At 39.0% G+C, this 20,893-nt stretch overlaps 1 long non-coding RNA gene across 1 annotated transcript; it reads right to left on the reverse strand.

Annotated features, from left to right (window-relative positions):
- Positions 1–329: 329 nt before the first annotated feature.
- On the reverse strand, positions 330–6,890 carry LOC121302936. Its single transcript, XR_005947736.1, has 4 exons — positions 6,691–6,890; positions 3,331–3,398; positions 848–926; positions 330–592 (listed from the first exon to the last, which is right to left on the reverse strand). It is a non-coding gene; the product is annotated as an uncharacterized LOC121302936 (long non-coding RNA).
- Between the last annotated feature and the right edge of the window lie 14,003 nt (positions 6,891–20,893).

A 20,893-nucleotide genomic window follows, 5' to 3' on the forward strand; every position in this document is an offset into this window, starting at 1 on the left:
CTTGGACTACCTAATGTTAAATTGGATGAGATGATTACTACTCAAGGTCTTTAAAACCAGCCATAACTTAAGGGCGTTTGCATACAGTACCGCTGTAGACTCACTTCAGAGATATCCCCCTATCATTACAGTAGTACAACTCTGAATGCATGTAGTCAAATACACAATAAGAAATCACAGCAGAGCTGCATGGTCCAGTGATCTGTACTGCCGCTAATCACAACCCCCAAAGAACTTTTCATTATATCAATTAAACTAATTATCCTCGACTACGTGCAGACGGAGGGAGACGCTGGTGAATGGCTGGAGGGAGAAATATAGCAGCCCACAAACAATTCTGCATTTGTTGGTACTACCAGTGGAGCACTGGGCTTCAAATAATAGAAACCTTGCATTGTGTTTACATGCACAGTAATATTTAATTATGATTCGCAATACTCTGCATTCAGAGTACATATGTTTTACCTATATCAACAGCATTGTCAGCCATCAGTATACTAATCAGGAAACTATTGGGACAGAACAATATTTTTTTCTGAACAATGGAATTCATGGAAGATTTAATTGGAATCAAATTCAGAACCTCAGGAGTCTGAAACAAAAAACAAAAAACAAAAAAACATTAAAAGAGGTTCTGGTATTATGTATCATAATTAAAATACAGACAGCATTCATCATTTTGTATTATGTCTTCACTCACAAGGATAACTGGCCTTTCATTACTCATGAAGATAAATATGCTGTCTCACTGAAAGCCCATTCAGTTTCCTCTTTGTAAAACACCATCCTCTCTCCATCCCACTTGCAGTTCAGTGGCAAAGTGAAACAGATGGAGCCTTCCACACACCTGGTATCTGTCACTCGCCATGACAGCAAGAGCAGCCTACAGATGCCAGGAACACAGGTCTGTGGGAGCCAGGGAGTGCCTGGGGATCAATAGAGAAGAACAGGGTAAAGGCCCCTTTATTAGGGTCACAGACACTGATGCTCACAGACAAGGAAACAAGCGCTCACAAGATCAGAGCTGCTCAAACCTTCTGACTGAAAGAGCCACAATGATTACCAGGGGAGTACTTAGAGAGTCAGTGAAACAAAACAAAACATCACAAACAATGTGGCTTAACTAGACTGTGGTTTTTGCATTGTGACTTGCTTCTACAAAAAAATGTATATATATATATATATAACATTTTAATGGTGTCTCTAATTACTGTGCATTTACATGGTAGTTGTAAATACATGTACATACATGTGTACTTACACAACAATACAACATTATGCATAGTTACAATGGATTTAAATAATGTCAAATATTGTTAAGGCATTTTCTAATCATATTCTGAGTTACAGAAATGCATTTTAATGCTTTGGTTTTATCCCCGCCAGCGAGTACAACACCCGCACGAGTAAGACATCTCTGAGTACAACCAGTACAACTAATGGCTCCTCAGCACACCCTTAATCATCGTCCTCCTTTACATGTCTGCTTCTGACTGCAAACCCCTGGTTTGCTTTGATTGTCCTTTTAATGCAATCAGTGAACCCCAAGGATGATTGAACATGCTTCAGTTTCTAAGGCCTGCTTAGTTTAGTTAGTGCTGGTTGTTCTTGGGGGGATATGAAATGCTTTCTGCTGTCTAATGCAGCTCTTTGAGCATCGGAGCACTGACTAATGCCAAAATCCTTCCAGTGAATGGAAATTGCAGACAATTACACACACTATTACAGTGGCAGTGATTGTAATTTGATTTGGCAGTGCATGTCTTCCAGCAACCTCTCCTCCAGCTGTCCTCCTCCAGTCCTCCTGTAACTCTTATAACAGGCGTCCTGGGGGAGAGCCCCTATACAATGTATATCATCTATATACAACAATGGATGAGCTCGTCTTCCAGGAATGACAGCATGTTTCATTGGCTATAATGATATATCAAATGAATTGCACCATCGAGGAGTATGTATAGATACATTAATGTATTTTAAGAGACTTGTTTGACATTTGCAATGTAGATAAATGTCAGAGGATGGTTCCCAGTTAGAGGTAATGTGGCGAAGTAATTACTTTCTCCTTACACCCACACTCGGGAATTATTGATGGTCATTGAATGTGATTATTGATTACAGTTGACTCAGCTGTTGACAATATGGCTGACCCCAGAGGTCTCCCTGAGGGGTGTATTAACAACAATCAATAAAAAAGAATATAATATATGACAACGCCAAACTTAAAAAGCAATATTAATAATGTAACAACAGAAAACTTAATAAAAAAACAAAACATTATTAATAAATATGATAACAGCAAACTTAAAAAAGGTATGTTATTGATGTAAAAAAGGGATTTTAAAAAAAGCCAACAGCTCACTCCTCCTTGACTGACATCGGGCATACAATACAAGGACAGCTGAGACACTTCACCCTGTGATCTTTCAAGATGTGAATGTCTTTTATAATGTATGTAATGGACAAACATCTCTGTTTAAAGGTTTCTTGTGGAGCAGTGTACTCATGGAAACTGTTCTGAGGATGTTAAAGAAAGATGCACCTGAAGTGAGTTCTGTTCCATTCCACATGTGCGTTCAATGTTTCTCTGCGTGTCGAGGCTGACCTGCAATTCAATCCCATGCCTACAGGGTTCAATTGAGACAGTGTATCTGAATCTGAAAGCTGCAAATGTAACTGTTTGCACCATTGTGCAGGTGACTCTGCCATGTCCTCGATGTTGCTAAGCTGGCTTGATTGTTTCATTATTGCTAATTACTGCACATGGCCTAACCATGTGGAGTCTAAACTGACATATGTTAGCTATGCATGTACATTACAGAAAAGCAGTACTCTATACGCTCTGCTGTTATGACTTTCTATTTCTGATTTATCAAAGAACAAAGAAGATTTAAATTGCGTTTCTCTTCTACTCAGTTCCGATGAGTTTCTTAATTGATTCCCATATTGGCATCACTAAATGCAATACAAATAAAGTGACAAGAGACAAGGGGGTTTACAGGCTTCAGGGTGACGGCATTAAGATCTGCATGGTTTAGCTCATTAGTGGTGACAGCGCTATAGCACTGTTTGCTGATGTGGTGTTTAAGGCAAGTGTAACAGGTGGCAACCATCAGTCATAAAAAATGAACTGTGACCCTAATATCAGAACAAACAGAAACGTATCTTAATGAATAATCCACACATTAAGCTGCATTCATAAAAATATAAATTGTAGGATTGGCAGTAGAGACCCACAAGAGGATAATTCCAGGTACCTAGCTTTCTAGTGGCATGATCTTTACTTAACACCAACAAACACAGCAAATGTACAGACATCTGGTGACCTACCAATTCATGCCCAGCTTCACGCGTTGACTGCTCCAGACCTCCAGATGCTGATGTTTTTTTACACAGCCCTGCAGAGTTGGGAGTATTATTCTATAGCAGCAGTTTCACCAATATTATTTTACAGTGGCGAGCGCTGTGACCATGTTACCAGATGGATAAATGGACTGCTTTATTAGCTTTTCCATCACCTCATCACATCCAGTGTCATCACTAGGGGTATGCTGGTTTCAGTGTAATATCCCTCTACCATGTAGAGAACCACATCACATATTTTTTTTTCTGTCTGCATTTACTTTTTCAGTGGTACATTTTCCCCATATTCTCTGATCTATGATCATGCAACACAATTGGTTTGTCCCACAAATTTCCAGTGGGGTGTTAGCACCCTACAACCCAATACTAAAAACATCCCTGATCGCATCTGAATTGAAACATATGCATTTCAAGAAATCATTTAAACTGGCAATGTAATTGTAATGCAATTTGTATCTGTAGCATTACTAATATTGTTAAATTGTTTAATATCGCAAATAACCTCCATAAATACTGGATGAATAAAAAACAACACAGTTTTTTTTTTCAAATCCAATAACTCTTGTTATGCATTTTGTGGTTGGACTATTAATATTTCATGCCACTCATGGGAATTTATTGTTCAATCTATGGTACATAACCCTGGGGAAAGAGATGGAGTGGATTTGCTATAAATACATTTAACATTTATAGAAGTGTCAGAACCTGCCGCTGCTAAGTGATGAGAATATTGATCGTTGCTTGACATGCCTTAAATCCTTCTTGTCAGAATCTCGTGACGGCCAGGTTAGGGTTAGACTTGCTCTGCTCATGCTATGTTTTTCCTGGAGTGTGTTTCATAATTTCCTTTCTCTTTTTTTATTTTCCATTATCCTTCAGCAGATAAGGAAAGATTAATATCTGTTGTTGTACGCTTTTTTACACATGCCAGCTGGTTTACATCTGACGCATTTAAACCTGATTAAAGGGCACTTTGAAAGAACATTACAATGCTGAGGAATTCGAATTGTCTAACAATCTCTGTGTTCTCTGCAGCAGTGACATTTCAGGGGTTACATGCGTGCTGAGTTTTACAAGACAACTGAGGGGTTTCATAACTAGTACTGCTTCATTTTAACAAGAAGATTTTTGTGTTATTCGTTTAAGGTTCCATTTTAAAAAGCTAATTATACATTCATGTAGGCAGAAGAAGAAGAAGAAGAAGAAGAAGAAGAAGAAGAAGAAGAAGAAGAAGAGGAGGAGGAGGAGGAGGAGGAGGCTGTAGCATTACAGACATTCATATAATGATACACAGACGGTCTTACTGCAGACGGTCCGTACTCTTGGTGTCATTCAGATTTGTCTCTTGAGTTAAAGCCCATTGTTTCCATCATGTGTTGTTATAAAGCTTGACACAATGTCAGACCCCGGCTGAACGGTTGCTGTTTAAAAATGAAAGCAAAGCTTTCACACGGATGAACGCTGTGCGGCTGCTCTGCTATTTATACCTCTCTTAACACCTGGAGATCTCGGCAGCTCAAAAGGAATTGCCATCTGGAGGTTTTTAATGACATGTTAATGGAAATGTAATCAGAGCTTCCATCCGTTCTATAGCTACATTCATTGAGATCGGGAGCGTTTGAGTTCACATTCCCCCTGACTGTGTTTATGAAAGCGGTACAACTTGTAATTAGAAAACACCTACCCCCTTCAAGGCTCTTGAGCTTTAATGCCCATTTACTTTTTGTTTTGTTTTCATGGTCCTGGCATAATTGTTAGGAAGGTGCTGTGCATGGCAAATAGCTCTGTCTCATTATACTATGTTGGTGTAGTTAACTAATTCAAGAACCTGTTTAAATAAACAAATGCATGTAAAAACAATCATTTATCAATCCAAAGTGTTTAGAATATTCCTAGTATCATTAGAACTCCTTGTAGTTTTTATGTAATTGTATTTTTTTTTTGTAAACCCAATTGGTATTTTATGAAGAAAAGCAATGCAATGTGTGTTTGCGTCGTACTAAACGAGAGATCGGCATCCCGAGGGCATCGGAGACCTTGATTTATTGCCTTTCATTTCTTTGAAAGGCTGGAGTAAGCACTTCGAAAAGATATCCTTGTAGAGAGGTGATATTATTATTTCTTAAATGTAGCAATACAAAAAAACCCCTTTCTTTAGAACCTGAATTCTACTCTCCTAATTACACATGTTGTCTTCTGATTTTAGACAATTTTCTGCACATTAAGGCTGCCACGTTTACATTCCTTTGTCAATGTGTAAATCACCTGAAGAAAACTGAAGAGCAACGTTTACACATCCGGCAGGGCCATCGCAAGAAAAACAATACAAAAATACTGCTATCAAAATGGATGTATGATTGTGAAAGAAAAACTATGCTTATTTGTACAGACTACAGAGGAAGCAGAGAAACACATGTCTACGTTGCATAGAATCCCATGAAGCACACACCAAAATGCACTTTCATTTCTCACAGAGGTTATAAATCTTCATTTTAAAACAACAACTAGCAGTTGAGATTCCCCTGCCTTCTTCTTGTAGCGTCTCCCGTTCCACATAGACATGGGTGCCTGGATCATGATAAACCAGCAAGGAAATGTACATTCTGAACGCAGGTCCTGGAGTATTCACTCTTGTTTCTTAACAAGCGCATGTGTGTTGGTAATACTGTCACACAATTGTGTAAAGAAAAACACATGTACAGCCAGGTTGTTAAATAATGTTCTCAAGTGCCATTCAGTCAGTATACGATTGCGTACAAAAACATACAAGAGATAAATGACACGCACATCAGCTGCTCAATGTTAGTTTAGGTGCATGTAACGACACGCTGTACTTGTGTGTGTTTGCGGTTCAGGATTATAAAAATAAAAAGGAAAGTAATAGAAAAAAGTCTTACAGCAGACATGGCCAGCTCCAGTCCTGGAGGGCCATTCCATGCCAGGGTTAACAGGTATAATGAAGCAGGTAAGGGCTTTAGGGTCTGGTGGAGGTTTAATTGGATTCATTAAACAATTAAGAATATGGCTGGAACAAATACCTGGTCTGGAAGTGCCAGTGTTCTCCTCCCCTTCCTTACATTGATCGCTGTGGCCCAACATGCCAGAACTACAGGAAAAACTATTTTAAATAGCTTTTTTTAAAGCTGTATATACCATATCCATCTGTCATCTATAACTATCATCTATCAGAGACTGAAGCTAAGAAAAAACAAAGCATTTACACACAGCTGCCTAAAGCAATACAAGACATGGAGCAATATCTCTGGGGACGACCCTGTGCTAAAAATAGCTCCCGCAGAAGGAAAAGTAAAATGCAATCATTCTCACATTGACCTTGCCATTCTGGGCCCGAGCCAGGAGGCTTGAACAGCATTCTCATGTTGACGTAGTCAGTGGAAGGGGAGACACAGCTGCATCGGTAGATCTGAATGTGTTGTGCAGGCATGAATGGAGAAGAAACAAAAGCGCAATGCATAAATCATTGCCAGAGTGCTATCGTGCAAGACAAGCCCTCCGTGACTGCGTGCTACGAGTGCTGCATAGGAATGACGGACTCTTCTATTAAGAGATGAGTCATGTTCTTCACGAGCCATACACTGATTAGCATTCAGGTCTACTCAAGGCTGCAAGGCTCTGTGGATGTGTGTGTTTTTTTGTTTTGTTTTTTAGCACAGACACAATGTTTAGTGTTTAAATTGCACAGCCACATGTTTCTGCTGAATCCCCAGTGTTTAGACACTGCCACTGAAGTCATGTTTTACTGTATATTGATTGGTTTGTGACAGTTTTCCTCTTTCTAACAGGTTTGTTTGTTTTTTCTCCATCACATTAACAATGGCCGACCGCTTAAAGCCTAATCACAGACAGAGTCTCCAAGGCAGATTGGGGGGGTTAAGGAAATGTCTGCAAATTACAATCAGAAAATTAAACAGAAAATAAAAGAAAAGACATAAATTACAAATTACAAACTATAAGATATCCTCGATTTTGCAAACTTATCACATCTCTACTAATCACATTTGGCTTAAGCCGTTGGTGGTTCCCTTGAGTATTAACAAAATATAAAGCATTTTTTTTCCATCTTTGATTGACTGGGTTTAGAAATGAATACAAATTGCAGGTTGATTAACACTGGCCACTCCAATGGATATGTTGCACTCACCACCCAAGTCTTCTTGATAAGCGAAAAGGAAAACAGAGGCACTCAATGTGTTAAACATCCTGTGAAATCAGTGTGAACAGACTGACATCTGCTAACACCAGAGCACAGCTCAAGTCAAGCAGCTCTGTGCTATTCTCTCATAGTTAGGATATTAAAGATGTCATGTTTAATTCCTGATTGAAAGGAATAGCCATAAGCATTTTAAAATCAGTTTTTATCTATAAAGTTATTACTGTATTTTCAACTAAAAATAATGAGGCTGTTCTCAAATGAGAAGAAATAAATCATTGATTGGAATATCAATAATAGAAAATAACCAACAATCCTGCCTGTGCCAAGCTGCCAATCGTAATGGAGCACTGCCATTGGCCTTTGTGCTCCCGTGGGATAAGGAAGAAAAAACAAAACAACTGGGGATTGTTTGTCTCATTGCTTCAACAAACCATATTGGTTAGGTGCTTCACAAATCAAGACTAGTGTTTTCCCCCTAGGAAATAATATTCAGGGGAGTCGATATTCATTTCCACCTGTAATCATGTCATCTGCCAAGGGTTCTGCTAAGGTTGTTTCAGTTTTGGGGATTAGCTTGAATATTTTTTTCTGTCAGGGCACCCAACATTAGGGACAGTGTAACAATATAGCAGAGGAAATGCAAAAGCACAACCATTGCTCAGAGAGAGAGAGAGAGAGAGAGAGAGAGAGAGAGAGAGAGAGAGAGAGAGAGAGAGAGAGAGAGAGAGAGTGCCAGGCGACTGAAGCAGTGACCCCTCTGGACAAGGCACAACAATCAGATGGCTTGATATCCACAAGCCCAGTAGCTGCTCTGATATTGCCTTTCATGGACATTCACTAAACACACTGTAAAGTGCAGATCTGCTATTCATAAAGCTTGTAGAGAAACAGACAGCAACGACTAGTATGAAATAAAATGCTAATAGAGATGGGAGTATTTTAAATGTGAAAGCCCAGTGTCACTTAAGCTCTGAATACATCAAAAGGCTGCAGTGTGATCAGTGTAGAAATCCAATCCCTCAGATCAGTAAGGGAACCTTGACCTTAGTCAGCTTATGAAAGTAAAGCCCCTCAACTAAAGTGGGTTTTAATAGGAGGCTGCATGCGAACTCCTTTCAAATGGGAAAGATTCCACTCAAAGCTCTCGTTTCGCTTAGTATTTGAAAAGCCCTGCAACATTAAAGGTTCAATTTGTCAATACAATTGTATTTGATCACTCTGGTACTTTCTCTTATAGCAGTGCAGAACCAGTACTTGTGTTTTGTGTGTGGCTGGAGAAGGGGTGCTGCTCTGCTGACAAGCATAAAACTAACGTTTAAAGGACCCAAACTTCTACACCAGCTTATCCAGGACATCTTTGTATAATCTGTGCACCCCAAGTTGCATTCACAATGAAGAGAAACTGGGGCATGTATTTAAAAAGAATCAAGTAATACCCTTTCCTCAATGAAACATCAGGTATTTTACAACTGTGATGCAAATTGTAATGTTGTCCATGATGGTGTGGTAACCATGACAAACATGTTGGGTCAGAAGAACCTGTCAAATGGTTGCATCAAGGACATGTTAGTACTGTGTATTAGATTAGTTTAGTGGTCTGTAGTTTTGAGTGGAGTTATCTTTCCTACAGTAGTAAAGCGATCTGTAGTTTTGAGTGGAGTTATCTTTCCTACAGTAGTAAAGCGATCTATAGTTTTGAGTGGAGTTATCTTTCCTACAGTAGTAAAGCGATCTGTAGTTTTGAGTAGTTATCTTTCCTACAGTAGTAAAGCGATCTGTAGTTTTGAGTGGAGTTATCTTTCCTACAGTAGTAAAGCGATCTGTAGTTTTGAGTGGAGTTATCTTTCCTACAGTAGTAAAGCGATCTGTAGTTTTGAGTAGTTATCTTTCCTACAGTAGTAAAGAGATCTGTAGTTTTGAGTGGAGTTCTTTCCCTCAACTTCCAGTATATACAGGCCAGCAGTGTTGAAAGAGTAAATGCACATCATTATGTCCATGTTAGCTCAATATATCAGTCATATTGGGCACAGGGGAAATATGAATTTGAAAATACAGTGACTAAGAATATCTTCATATATACTATGAAAGAAGTAGCTACTAGAGCAGAGCCAATCTCACAGAATGCTCATGAGTGGATTAGCAGCCTGTTTGCCAAGCAAGTTATCACACTCAGTGAAAGCCAAACCAGAAACTACAGTAGCTGTCGAGATATCCCAGAATCAGTTTCAAGGAGCTTTCACAGTACATACAGGCATATCGTGTTAAGTGTCTGAATTCATGTTCTTTGAAACTAGAAATTCATTCATTGCTTTATGAATGTGTTATGTGCACAAGAACAATGCGGCTTTATTTTCTAAACCAGTGCATGTGTTAATTGTGGATAAGATGTTAATTAATTCCTGCTTACACAGGAATTGCACATCATGTTTCAGGGGCTTAGCCTACATGACATATTAGTTGGGGGTGTTCTAAAAATCACATAGAAAAGCTAATGTCTCTTGTACAACCATTACAACTATTAATTAAATAGCCATAGTGGAGTCTGTTTGATTATTAGATTGACATGCATTTAAGGTGGTTAGAATTGTGGGTAACACTTTAGATTAGGAGTCTCTAAGTACTGTGTATTTATATAGTAGTTACATAGTAAATGCATGTGTACTCACACACAACCACAGTGTTATTATGCATTGTTACAATGTACTTAATGTGTAAATGTTTTTGCACGATATATGTAAGTACTCAATTGTACCAGAAAAGGGTTAGGGTTAGGTTTAGAGTTATGGTTAGGGTTAGGGTTAAGGTTAGGATTAGTGGGGTTAGATTTAGTTTGTGTAGGTTTAGAGTTATGGTTAGGGTTAGTGATAGGGTTAGGGTTAGGGTTAGGATTAGTGGGTTTAGATTTAGTTTGTGTAGGTTTAGAGTTATGGTTAGGGTTAGTGATAGGGTTAGGGTTAGGGTTAGGATTAGTGGGGTTAGATTTAGTTTGTGTAGGTTTAGAGTTATGGTTAGGGTTAGTGATAGGGTTAGGGTTAAGGTTAGGATTAGTGGGGTTAGATTTAGTTTGTGTAGGTTTAGAGTTATGGTTAGGGTTAGTGATAGGGTTAGGGTTAGGGTTAGGATTAGTGGGGTTAGATTTAGTTTGTGTAGGTTTAGTTATGATTAGTGGGGACATATCATGCAAAAAAATGTCACATTAATTACATTGTGTGCGTACACATGTATTTACTAAGTAACTACTATGTAAATACACAATAATTAGAGACACAGTGTAAAGTGTTACTGAATTTTGCATTGTAGCAAGCTTAGTTAATCAAACACAGCATCTCTCAGTTTTCCAAATGTGCACAGAATCTTGCCCACTACTGTCAGCTCTAGTACAAGGCAAAGAGTAAAGTATGTACCAGGGTGCCTATTTCAAGAAAAGGCCCAGGAAAACTGAACTCACTTTGATCTGATGCTTTCAGAAAGGGTTTTACCACATACTAGAACCACTTCATAAAGTAGAGAAGATCAAAAACAGAAAGGAGCTCGATGTTCTGATAAACAATGCTTCAGTGCTATGTGGCACATGCAGCAGATGGTGTGTGGGTGTCTTACAGTCGTTTTTAAAACAGCAGCTGCACTGTTTCCAAAACCCGCTTATAAAATATAAATTCACTTTATTACTTTATTTATTATTGTTATTCAATGTGGTGAGTTAAAGTGGTGTGATAGCAGAACTATACTAGCATGTATTATTATCTCAATGTATTATAATCCTAAATATATATTTTTAAAAAGAACAGCTTTTCATGTTCATGCCCAGTCATTTTTAAAGGTAATCCTTTTTTTTTACCACAGTGGATGAATCCATGTTAGTTTGTGTAAACCATTGAAGATGAGGACTGATGTGCAGGAAGAACAATCTGTGCTACTGAATTAGCAGACTAACAGGGAGAGCATGTGGGGCGGTCATTTATAACATTAAAAATGAACTGGTGATTGACCCATCAATGCTGTCCTAATGGTTTACAAGTGTGGCGTACTTATGTTCATTAATTATTGTTAAAAATAACCCCCAGTTAAAAAAAGAAAAAATAGATATTTGTATGATCTGATAAGACATGAAAGATGAAGTATCTTTTTTTTTCCAGTCATTCAGAGTCTTCTTATTGCAATTTTACTCAATTAATGTTTGTTGTTGTAAAAGTATTAGCCAGTGCTAGAGTTACCACATGACTCCATGTACACTAGGACAGTTTGGGACAGTTCAGGTTTTTCAACTCACATCGCAATGCATTCTGGTACATTTGACTTGTCTCTGGTACCTTTCACAGCAGGACTACACTTTCCAGAATGCACTGGGGTGTGAGTTGAAAAGCCTGAGCTGTCCCAAACTGTCCTAGTGTACATGGAGTCATAGGGTAATCCTAGACAGCGCCATCTAGTGACCTGACCCTTTGGGTGACGTTTCCTTTGGCCTTTCTGGCAATACACCGCCGTGCACTAGGGGGTGCTGGTGCAAACTAATTTAAAGAGACTCGGGACAATCTAACAAACATTGCAAATGTCTATGGCAGGCAATCAGAACTGAAGAGCAGCTCCTGAACTCAAAGTCAAAGCACCTGAACACAAACGTCTGTTTGATTACAGTACTTGCAGTAAGGACCACTTACAATGATTGCAATCATAAAATGGTAAGAGGGGGCAATAAAAGAGAATGACAATGTCATTCGAAGTGGCTCACTCTTTAAGGAAGCTGGCCTCAGGCCTGTATAATTCTGATTGGTACAGATGTCGGTCTCTGTGCCATATGCCATTCTTATCAGCACTGCTATGATTGGAGGGATCATACTGAACAGACTAGCTGGAATATTGTCTCTGGTTCATTTGTGTTGGCTGTCGCTTCATCTGCAGCATTGGGTCTGTTTGTAGAGAACAGCTTGATCAACCCTATCCAATTAAAACTGAAGTGGCAACATTTACAAAACAAAACCTTTAGGAGACCTATTTTATAATACAAGTGAAAAACCAAACCAAATAGAAGTGGCAATAATTCCTTTCCCAGCACAGATTCATGCTGCATTTCCACGGCATGGCTGGCAATGTGTGCGGGACCGGAAAGCTTCTGTTAAGTGTCCCAGATTCCCTCATTCCCCCTCGGGTCCGTCAGGAACTCAGATGCCTTTAGTGAGAATCATCGGTCATCACCAGAATCAATCCGTCCGAATTCACAAGACTGGACGACTGTTTGAACTACATTTTGATGACTTAAGTCAAGGTTTCATGAAACCTCACACATTTAAACAACATCTCTGAAAGCTAGGACACATTTTAATTTAATTTAATCTATCCACTTTGTGCCCTCAGGGCCAGTACAGGTACATCTCAACAGTGTAAGAATCCAAAGAGAGACCTAAGCAGACCAGACTCAATAAAACTACAATGCAATAATGAAATGATTCCAAACAATTGCTACACATCCAAAAATAATGTACACTTTAAAAAGTGCTTGCATTTTATAGTTTAGCATGAAGTATTGTTCCCTATTATTTTGAACAATTAAGTAAATACAAGCAGTAGCCTAGATGGCTTCTTTTGCATACTAACAGAGTTCTAAAGCCAGTGTTGTTCTGTAAAACATCAAAGACTCTAACTGCAGAGACGAGACTGGGTTTGACTAAGAGAGCCGTTTGGCCAAGCGTTCCCTTACAAGAAATCGATAATGATTCAGTTGCATGTCATTACCAGTACAATAAGCGAACAGTCTGCGTCCCCCTCAGGTAATAAACTGCATGAGCACTTTAGACTGATATGCCAGGATTTATTTCTAACAGTGGTATCAGTCCTTGCCAGCACAAATGATGATGTGACAGCCTGCGTTATCCAGCCTCATAAAACATGTGGCATACTGTTTATCCTTTATGAATTACGGCATGCCGTTGTCAGCTAATAAAGAACTGGAGGATTCAAGACTTGTGTGTACAGTAGGAACCAAAGATTATAAGCTACTACAGCATGTGACCTCTGAAGCTCTAGTCCAGTTTCCACTGATACCAGGACCGCTGCTTGTGTGCTTTAATGCTCACAGCTGTTTACTGTTGTTGAGGGGGAGCTCTAACTATTCTGTGCTTTAGCTTCTGCTCCATGAATATGCCGTCAAGGTAAAGCCATTATACCCATTTAAACATGTGTCCATTAAAGAGAGTAAGTAGGGAAACTAAGAACTGCTTTACCCTAATGTAGTGCCAGATACTGTGATTTAAAAATATATATATATTGTTCTTTCAAAACTGCACATTTTATATGTCACTAATGATAGTGTATAACAGATTAGATCTGTCAAATTATTTTGTTTGCTACAATCATTTCAATGCAGTCAGTTACACTGTAAAAGGCATTGTCAGAGGAGTGGGATTCCTGTTCGGAATAGACCCTGAAAGGTGCATTTGATGTTCCTAACATGCTGTGTGTTTAGATTCCTTTATGTTAATAAGGTTGTTTGATCATTGAGATTCATTGTATTATATTTAGTGGTCTGATATGTAGTAAATAGCCCCTGGAGGCGTCCAGTGGGCTTTTTCATTATCTGTAGATTTGTTTTTCCATTCAGTTTTGAAATGCCATTCATTACAGCTGGACGACACACTTTTTATGGTGGCGAGTCTTTCCAGAAGCAGCCACGTAGCAAAGAAAAAAAAAAACTGTCAAAATGTATAAAAATCTTTTAAATTAAATATTCAGGTCAACCATACCACTAAATAGGACACAGCACCCAACCTAATTAACCTTACCAAACCTGCTATAAAACATCAGCTATTGTTTAAGGGTGGGGGGGAATGACAGTACTGTTTTTGTCATAGTACCCTGAATATGGATTGCTTCATCTAATCAGTGTGATCAGTAGTTAAGCTTGATGACCTCCAAGTGTAAGACCTCAGTAAACAAAGACATTTGCATTAATTTAAAGCCCATTCAATAAAAAATTCACCAGTCCCTCATTGACTGTAGTTCAGGTCCTACATGACGTACACATGTCATGACCTACAGCTGTAACAAAAGAGCCTCTGATCCAGGAAAGAGGGAGCAGGAAATTAATTCAGGTTCTATATAGTTCTGGCAAAGTGGAACACAATCATTGACAAGAAAGGATTCTTCATGCAGCAGGCTAAGTCTACAATAGTACTATTTTCTGTAGGCAGCAGTGGTGTAGTTAAGCTGGAACTCACATAATAGACAACCCAGGTCACACGACTCCCATCTCCCACACAAGTGTCTGATTCAGTCAGCAGTCCTATTGATGCACTGAAAAGAGCATTAGGAACTTCTTCTATTGCAAACTAATTCTTTACCAAGGCTAACAATGCTGACGAAGACGACAGCAACAGTGGAATCCTCTCGGCTATGCCAAAACTTGGCTCAGGCATCCTCCTTCTTCCACTGACACACAGACATGGAAATAAAAGCATTCTGAAATACTTGTTGAAATGCATTACCTATGATCTGTGTCACTAGAAGTTTAGTATACAGATAAAATGTGAATTCTTATTATAATTCTTGTTTAAGAAAATCTCTGTTTCAATGGCGTTCTGGTGCCTTCAGATTTAGGACTACACCAGTGTGTAGTACTTCTGGCATCAAGAAGTGTTAAGAACTGCAGAAGGAATTAATACACCCTGACAGAGAGCACAGAGGCACTTAGATGCCAAGTCGACCCACATCAGAATGTTAAGCCCTGAAAGGTGTTTTTTTGTCCTAAAATGCATCAACACTGAAGTTGGCAGTCTCTTACAAACACACATTCAAACACTCCTCCCCAACACACACACACACGTTACATTTTCTACAAGCCAATTCAATTATGCCTAAAGGTCACACAAGGACCATTCAAAGAGAGTTTCATTAAACTCTGTCAAGGCAGGAATGCGTTGAAAACATGGACCTCTGATAATCTAAAGTCTAAGCCCAGCTAACAGCTCGCTAGTCACGGCTCAGCGAGTGAAGATGGGGAGTGCTGCAGTTCAAGTGTTTTTGTGTTCTCCTTCTTGATTAAATAGAACAAGATCCCAGCAGAGCGACTGAACCACACACATGACAATGAGTCCCAGCAAAGCGACTGAACCACACACATGAGCTCTGGGAAAGTGACAGGCCAAAAACTAGCAGATGTGTATTATTTATCCTGTAATTTTATTGGCAATTCAATTTTGTTTTTGTGGGATTTTGTGTTATTTTTTTTATTTCCCAGATGTTGCAAAGCGTGTAGTACACGTGGGACTGGCTGAAGAGGTCTAAATTTGAATTGGATGAAATAAAGTGAGAGTTCGCCCCTGAGCTGCAATGAAATACATTGAATCAGAGGATTGCTCTATTGTGGCCTGAGCTTACGGCTACAGAACAATTAATTCCCTAAAACAAAAGTTCCTAAGCTTTTTAAATTCATTTGGTGATCTAAAGGAAATGGACCCCTTATAAAGGTTTACCACAGTATTTTTGCACTGTATGTTTGTAGTTTATCATGCTTTTTCTCATGGTTATACTATGGATTTACCAAAGTTCACCCTGGTTTGTATGTTTGTTAATATGCTTTACCATACCTGCTTTGCAAGGCTTACTTATGCTTTACCATGTTTTTGCTATGCTTTATTACACTTTGATGCGCTTTTATAAGGGATGATACATGGACAGAAGCCAAGATAAAGTAATGATCTACAGTTTTAAATTTATCTCAAGCATGTCGATTGACAGTAGTTCATGCAATATACAGCTATGACGAAGAGTTTTGCATCACCTAGAATTTTAGTATTGAGACGTCATTTAAAAAAAAACAACTATATGAACATAATTTAGATCTTTTATCTAACATCATGTAATCAAAAGTCTGCCGGAAGCCATAATAGTAATACAGTATTTCCTGTTAGATTTTGAAATGTCACATTTTAACATTTCTGTCATGTTTTCATTTATATGGGAAACTACAAGCGGTTTCTCATTCGATATGTTAATTAATATTATTCAGCAGGTTTCACTCGACTTTATCAAGCAAAATGAGTCCATTCTATAGGAAAAACATAGCTGTAGGACAAACCTGTTTATATGATAAAAGACATGGGGCATGATTTACACGGCTGGAAAATTGCCTACATTTACTATGGAGGAAATAATTTGCCTGGGATTTGCCAGTAGGGGAGAATACAGTTCCCAAACTGTGCTGGCATTGGGTGAGTGTTTCTATACACATGTCCACCACTTTATATACAGGCAACAAACCAGCCTCCTTTCCACATTGCTATCTCTCTCTTATAGGGTCCCACTGTGTTGATCGTCATTTATAAAAAATAGCCCAAGGACAAGTTGTCCACTCTTTAGTGAGCAGCCCTGAGCGGACCTGACCCTCGCAAGGTACAACGCTTCGATCCATAATCCGTCTCTGCCTTCACCCAGCCTCTGACAAACAGAATGGCTCTTCAGCAGAGTGGCCTGCATTTCAAAAGCTTCTTCTCTCCCCTCCCACATTCAACATCATGCCAGCACAGGGCCTAGGAGTCTGAGCTGGCTTTGAATGAGGTTCGGGAAAGGATTGCCACGGCTGCTGTATCCTGAGAAGAGCAAGCTGGACGATATGCAGACAGAGAACTGAACGGATCTGTCATCTATAATCGTGTTATTAATACACTATTAACAGAGTTACTTTCTGATTAGAAACCATGAGAACCAATAACAAAAAACCCATCTATCCCGTGTTATAAGAATGTTATGATATATTATTATATGATTCATATATGTAAACACTTACAACCCGGCTCACAAGGTGTTATTTAGATAACACTTTACATGAAGTGTCTCTAATTAATGTGTCTTTATATAGTAGCTACTTAGTAAATACATGTGTATTTACACGTAGTTACAATGTTATTATGCCTAGTTACAATGAGGTATTAATGCAGAAATATTTTTTCACGATCTATGTAAGTACACAATTGTATCAGAAAAGGCTTAGGCTTAGGGGTTATACAGTGCAAAAAGATTTCCACAGTAATCACATTGTAACCATGCATAATAACATTGGAATTGTGTGGAAGTACACTTGTATTTACTATGTAACTACTATGGAAATGCACTGACACTTTATACAAAGTAATACCCTGTTTTATCTGATGTTTACAAATACTCTTTTGTAATTCATCTCTTCAGTTGAGATATCGTTGACTTACAAACTCCACAAATGTTGCCTATCTCTATTCATAGAACAAAAGGTTTATTAAAATTATGTAATCTTCCTTTTATTTTGGCAGAGCATGAAAGTCAGTTACTCAAATGTGTGTTTCTGCTTCTTTGTCCCTGGAGCGAGGGCTGAATCAGTGAATGCTGCGCCTAGGGCCCTTAACAACCAGTGAGTGCTAAGCCGAGGACCCTTAGCAACCAGTGTGTGCTGAGCTGAGGACCCTTAGCAACTAGCTAGTGCTGAGCCTAGGACCCTTAGCAACCAGTGTGTGCTGAGCTGAGGACCCTTAGCAACTAGTTAGTGCTGAGCCTAGGACCCTTAGCAACCAGTGAGTGCTGAGCTGAGGACCCTTAGCAACCAGTGAGTGCTGAGCCGAGGACCCTTAGCAACCAGTGAGTGCTGAGCCTTGGTACACCTGTTTAAACTGCGCTTGTAGATCCATTGATTCTGACCCTTCTGAAATGAAGAACATCTCCCCAAGCTGTACGCACTTCATAGCAAGCCGACAGCTGAGCTCTCCAGCAGCCTGCCTGTCCCCAGAGTGATGTGCTTATACATTGAGCTTATTGATCTCTCCACGAACAATGCAGGTGGTTGAATATTAAAGGATATGACATATTTTAGTGCAACTACCACATCTCCTAGTTTTTTTTTAAAGTTTTTCTTAGTTTAGTTTTGGGTTTTTTTTGTACCTGGTTGTTGGCTGTTGAAAATAGAAAGATGTCACAAATTACTTTTTTTTCTAAGAAGACAAGTAACACATATATATATATATATATATATATATATATATATATATATATATATATATATATATATATATATATATATATATATATATATATATATATATATATAATATTAGATTCCAATATCAGCTGCTGGTTTCAAGAAATTCCCTGTAAACTTGTCCTCTTTGGACAAGTTCAGATACAATTGTTATCTGTCTGACTGGCTTTTAAGATTGATTGAAGAGTAGACGTTACTGTACACAGCATTGCATTGCTTGTACTAATTACCAGTGAAAGGTGTGGTGCACAGAGAAATCCTGCAAGGTGTGGTGCACAGAGAAATCCTGCAAGGTGTGGTGCACAGAGAAATCCTGCTATGTGATGCGCTGAAGGGTTACACCAGCATGTAGACAGTGAACTAACAGTGAACGCCTGTGTGTGATTTATAGAGTAAGTGACTGTAGAGCTTCCCCTGCTTCCCCTGCCCTTCAATCTGCGATGATGTGCACCTGAGCGTTCTGCAGTATGTTATTGCTCCAGGGTAATAACCAGAGGCTACCAGAGGAAACGGTACTGCAATGAATCCCAGGTGGTCACATTTATACCTGGGCTGTTCCTAGAATGCAGATTTACAGTCATATATTAATGAGGTAGGTGTGCCTCACTCCCCGTAAGGTTCTTTAAAGGACATGCCTCTTTTCTATCAACCCATAAAAGGTTAACAAGCCATAGCTTGTGAAGCAGTGTATTAAAGAACTGTGACCAGCAGAATCAAAAAGAGTCAGCCGAGGTATACAGCTCATCTACAGTACAACTGGATGGGACAACACCATTAAGCTCAACATTTTAAAAGCTTGTGCTATTGCAAAACAAATGATCTAATGTTAATAAAAGAATACAGCGTTAATAGAGCCTTACATCTTTGAGATAACATTAATTTATACAATTGAAATTCATAATTAATTATGAGATTATACTATTTTGTAATATACTGAAGCCACTGCATATGTGGGGTGATCTGATCATTTAGTAAACTAAAGAGTTGAAGACTGGCTTTTATTTAGATCAGAAAGCATGAATTCTACCATGAGTGGAATGGGCAGCCTAGTTTATTCAGACGCGCGCCACTCACACGCATCCAAGATAATCCCAAGTTTGTGACAGAGTGTGTTTCATTCATTCCAGTGCCTGGATGTCCTGTGAGACAGGGCTCTATACGGCATGTGTTCCTTAGAAAGTGGCTGTGTGTTTAATGTATTAAAATGAATACAGTTTGGAAGATTCTAGCCATGGGGGTTCTTAGATTACTGGGAAACAAAGGAAGGTGTCCCAGAAAAATCTCTCTTTTTTTTTTTTAAACAGACTTTTTAGCAGTTTAAAATCTGAATCAGGCAACCTAAAGATCAACTTTTCATAGGGGTGAGATAAGGACGGTGTTGCTCTGCGCTTGTTTAAATTCACTTTGTACCAGCGTCTCGAGGATGCAGAAAGACAGAACACATGCCAAGCCCCAGTTCAAAACGACTGGCTTAAAAAGATGAATCACAATCAGGACTTTCAATGTGCATAGAATTTTCAAACACCCCCCCCCCCCCCCCCCCCCCCCCACACTTCTCTGAGTGAAGAGTGAGTCATTTACTGTAACTAATACTGAGTCACTGTCACTGATGGCTTGAGTGGTGCGTCAGGTTCAGGAAGCAACACACAGACAGGCAGTACTGGGGTTGAAACTGAGACTCTGCAGCACTCAGTGAGTTTATTAAACAAACCAAAGAGTTAAACAAAAAACAGCACACGGCACTTGAGGGCAAAATAAACAGACAAACAAAACAGACAGAGGAGGAACACTAAACAAGTACCCTGCTGGTGCTTCAGCATGTTGTAGCAACTGCTGCTCGCTTTTACTTTTTGCTTTCTCCTTCTCTCTCCACACCCATTCTCCACTCACCGAACACACAGCCCCGGGTGAGGAAAACATGCATCTATATATACTGTTGTGCTGGGACTCAATTACCAATTAATTATTATTTACTTATTAAATATTAATTATTTACTTGAATCCCAGCACGTGAACTAATTTGTGCATCCCCGTGCTCACATACTTTATCTGCACCTGAAGTGATTATGCAATCCCCATCCCTAAATGCAACGATATATTTTTAATCACTCGTGCTACACAGACCAATCTATATCCTGTGCACCAATACTTATTCACCAACATTAACACACCACATGCAACACATAACACAAAATCCACATATGTGAAGGGCACACTGCCACAGTCATGTACAGCACTAGCATATTAAGATTAAGACAAACTCCCTGGAAAATTAGGAGAAAGATCAAAAGGAATAAAAAAAGTGGGTTTATATTTGGAGGGCTTGTAAATAATGGAATGCTAACTGAATGCTATACTGT

The sequence above is a fragment of the Polyodon spathula genome, chromosome 30 (genome assembly GCF_017654505.1).
Source record: "Polyodon spathula isolate WHYD16114869_AA chromosome 30, ASM1765450v1, whole genome shotgun sequence".
In the NCBI taxonomy this organism is placed as follows: Eukaryota; Metazoa; Chordata; class Actinopteri; order Acipenseriformes; family Polyodontidae; genus Polyodon; species Polyodon spathula.